The sequence below is a fragment of the Arachis ipaensis genome, chromosome B07 (assembly GCF_000816755.2).
Source record: "Arachis ipaensis cultivar K30076 chromosome B07, Araip1.1, whole genome shotgun sequence".
NCBI lineage: Eukaryota > Viridiplantae > Streptophyta > Magnoliopsida > Fabales > Fabaceae > Arachis > Arachis ipaensis.
This window is the reverse complement of record NC_029791.2, coordinates 73,457,267-73,461,937: the sequence shown is the minus strand read 5'-3', so window position 1 is coordinate 73,461,937 and position 4,671 is coordinate 73,457,267.

Here is a 4,671-nt window from a genome sequence, read left to right as displayed (position 1 = left end):
TTGAGGTCTATGTTGATCCTTCCATGAGATATTTGGATGATTTCTCCATGAAGGATTATAGGTGTTTCCATAGGGTTCTCCCATGTAATTCACCTCTTCCATTGCTGGGTTCTCAGGATCATAAGCTTCTTCTTCAGAGGAAGCTTCCTTAGTACTGCCTGTTGCTGCTTGCATTCCAGACAGACTCTGAAAAATCATATTGACTTGTTGGGTCAATATTTTATTCTGAGCCAATATGGCATTGAGAGTATCAATCTCAAGAACTCCTTTCTTCTGATTCGTCCCATTATTCACAGGATTCCTTTTAGAAATGTACATGAATTGGTTATTTGCAACCATTTCAATGAGTTCCTGAGCTTCTGCAGGCGTCTTCTTCAGATGAAGAGATCCTCCAGCAGAGCTATCCAATGACATCTTGGATAGTTCAGATAGATCATCATAGAAGATTCCTATGATGCTCCATTCTAAAAGCATGTCAGAAGGGCACCTTCTGATTAATTGCTTGTATCTCTCCCAAGCTTCATAGAGGGATTCACCTTCCTTCTGTCTGAAGGTTTGGACTTCTACTCTAAGCTTGCTCAATTTTTGAGGTGGAAAGAACTTTGCCAAGAAGGCATTAACTAGCTTTTCCCAAGATTTCAGGCTTTCTTTAGGTTGTGAATCTAACCATGTCCTAGCTCTGTCTTTTATAGCAAAAGGAAAAAGCATAAGTCTATAGACTTCAGGGTCAACTCTATTGGTCTTGACAGTGTCACAGATTTGCAAGAACTCAGCTAACAACTGATGAGGATCTTCCAATGGAAGTCCATGAAACTTGCAATTTTGTTACATTAGAGAAACTAATTGAGGCTTAAGCTCAAAGTTGTTTGCTCCAATGGCAGGGATTGAGATGCTTCTCCCATAGAAATCAGGAGTAGGTGCAGTAAAGTCACCAAGCATCTTCCTTACATTGTTGGCATTGTTGTTGTTTTCGGCTGCCATGGTTTCTTCTTCCCTGAAGAGTTCTGTTAGGCCTTCTAAAGAGAATTATTCTTTAGCTTCTCTTAGCTTTCTCTTCAAGGTCCTTTCAGGTTCAGGATCAGCTTGAACAAGTATGCCTTTATCTTTGTTCCTACTCATATGAAAGAGAAGAGAACAAGAAAGTAGGGAATCCTCTATGTCACAGTATAGAGATTCCTTGAGGTGTCAGAGGAAAAGAAGAATAGACAGAGGAGGTGGAGAAGAGGGAATTCGAACTTATCAAGAGGGATAGAGTTCGAATTGCACCTTGATGAAGAGTCTTAGTCCCTTAAATAGAAGGATGTGAAAAGAGGGGAAGAATTTTCGAAAATAAATTAAAAAGATTTTAAAAAGAAATTTGAAAATTTGATTGAGATTTTTGAAAACTAAGATTGGGAAAGAAATAAAGTGTTTTTTGAAAAAGATTTTGAAATTAGAAAAGGATATGATTGAAAAAATTAATTTTGAAAAAGATATGATTGAAAAGATATGTTTGAAAAGATATGATTGAAAATCAATTTAGAAAAAGAAAGTTTTTAAAATTAAAGTTAATTACTTGACTAACAAGAAATTGAAAGAGATGATTTTAAAATTTAAAGTTTGATCCTTTCTTAATAGGCAACTAACAACTTGAAAGTTTTGAAGTAAATCTTTAATTGAAGCAAGGATTTTTGAAAATGGTAAAAATAAATATAAAATGGAAAGAAATTGATTTTGAAAGAGATATGATTGAAAAGATATGATTTGAAAAAGATTTGATTTTGAAAAATTATGAAAACATGAAAAAAATGTGAATTAAAAACAAAATCTTCCCTCTAGTGTCATCCTGGCGTTTAACGCCTAAATCTCTACCTTTTTGGGCGTTAAACGCCCAGCCAGGTACCCTGGCTGGCGTTTAAACACCAGTTTTCCTTCTTCACTGGGCGTTTTGAATGCCCAGCTTTTTCTGTTTGATTCCTCTGCTGAATATTCTGAATCTTCAATTCTTTGTATTATTGACTTGAAAAGACATAGTTTAAAAATATTTTTTTGAATTTTTGATGATGATAAATAATAAAAATGCAACTAAGATCAAGTAAACAATGCATGCAAGACACCAAACATAAATGTTTGTATACTAAGGACTATAACAATGTAAAAATGCATATGAAAAACAACATAACACACTAAACAAGAGAATTTAAAGATCAGAGCAATGAAATCATCAAGAACAACTTGAAGATTAATGAAGAACATGCATGAATTAGAAAAATGCAAAAAGAACAGAAACATGCAATTGACACCAAACTTAAAATTAGACAATAGACTCAAACAAGAAACATAAAATATTTTTGGTTTTTATGGTTTTATAAATTTTTTTGTGATTTTCGAAAATTATATAGAAAAGAAAATAAAGAGAATCAAAACTTTTAATAAGAATTCCAGGAATCATGCAATGTTAGTCTAAAGCTTCAGTCTAAAAAGATTAGACATGTTTGGCCAAGCTTCAGCAGAACATTACATTCAGCGGCTAAATTGATGAGAATCAATCAGCTTTTCCCGAGTTTTGATAATGCAAACTGGCGTTTGAACGCTCACTTTCTACCCTATTCTAGCGTTAAACGCCAGAACTGGCATAAAAGCTGGAGTTAAATGCCCAAACTGGCACCAAAGCTGGCGTTTAACTCCAAAAAGAGTCTCTACACGTGAAAGCTTCAATGCTCAGCCCAAGCACACACCAAGTGGACCCCGGAAGTGGATTTCTGCACTATCTGCACTTAGTTACTCATTTTCTATAAACCCTAGTGACTAGTTTAGTATAAAAACTACTTTTAGTGATTTATTTCTTATCTTTCATCTTTAGATCATCTTTGTATCACTTTTGATCTTTGATCACGTTTTGGGGGCTAGCCATTCGGCCATGCCTGGACCATTATCACTTATGTATTTTCAATGGTGGAGTTTCTACACCCCATAGATTAAGGTGTGGAGCTCTGCTGTTCCTCATGAATTAATGCAAAGTACTATTTTTTTCTATTCAACTCAAGCTTATTCTTATTCTAAGATATTCATTCGCATACAAGAACATGATGAATGTGATGATCAAGTGACACTCCTCACCATTCTCACTTATGAACGCGTGCCTGACAAACACTTCTGTTCTACATGAAAACAAGCTTGAATGCATATCTCTTGGATTCCTGGTCCATGCGTTTGATTGTCTCTCCTGACAACAGAGCCTTCAATTCCTTGAGATTAGAGTCTTCGTGGTATAAGCTAGAATCAATTGGCAGCATTCTTGAGATCCGAAAAGTCTAAACCTTATCTGTGGTATTCCGAGTAGGATCTGGGATAGGATAACTGTGACGAGCTTCAAACTCGCGAGTGTTGGGCGTAGTGACAGACGTAAAAGAATCAATGAATCCTATTCCAACATGAGTGAGAACCAACAGATGATTAGCCATGCAGTGACAGCGCATTTGGACAATTTTCACTGAGAGGACGGATAGTAGCCATTGACAACGGTGATCCCCCAACATACAGCTTGCCATTGAAAGGAGTATGAATGATTGAATAAAGACAGTAGGAAAGCAGAGATTCAGAAGCAACAAGCATCTCCATACGCTTATCTGAAGTCCCACCAATGAATTACATAAGTATTTCTATCATATTTTATATTTTATTTATATTTTAATTATCAAAACCTCATAACCATTTGAATCTGCCTGACTGAGATTTACAAGATGACCATAGCTTGCTTCAAGCCGACAATCTCCGTGGGATCAACCCTTACTCACGTAAGGTATTACTTGGACGACCCAGTTCACTTGCTGGTTAGATGTGCGGAGTTGTGAAAAAGAGTTGAGATTACGATTGTGCGTACCAAGTTTTTAGCGCCGTTTTAGAGATCACAATTTTGTGCACCAGTTGCCATCATTAATCCAGTGTGTTGATACATGTGTAAAATTCCCCCCGTATCTGTGATTCCCTTATAGCATTGTATTCAATTTTGTTTTGAATTTTGAAATAGAAAACTAATTATGATTTTATGTATTATTCTTGACATTTCCTTTTGTTCAATAATTTTCTGTTTGATGATGAGTTCTCACACATCCCACCTTCACAGGCTAAGCTAAATTGATATACATTGATATCAACGGGTCTTTCACCCTTCCGATTAATTTTTTTACTTTGGGTCCCTAACTTTAATTATTTAACCATTTTTCTTGTTCTTATTCATCTTTTTCAGGTAGCTAACCTCCGCAAAAGGTTCGAGTAACACAGACACGTGGTTCGTTTCTCATCCAACATTGCATTTTTCACATGGCTTCAATGCATTCTAGGACTCTAGAATTGGGATTCTTAGCTTTCATTTAAAAAAATTGTTTTTTATTTACTTTTTAAATGGCTAGACTAGTTCTATACATATATCTTTTCAATAAGGGATAAGTACTTTTTTCGTCCCCAAGGTCTGGGGTTGAAATCAAAATCGTCCCTGACCTTTTTTTCTTATTAAAATCATCCTCAACGTTACAAAATATTATAAAATCGTCCTTTTTTACTTCAATTTTATTTTTTTACCAAATTACCCTTTATTATTAAAAAATTATAAAATAAAATAAATATAAAATAAATAAATAAAAAAAGAAGAAAAGGGGGTGGGGACTGGGGAGAGAAAGAAAGGGGAGGAGG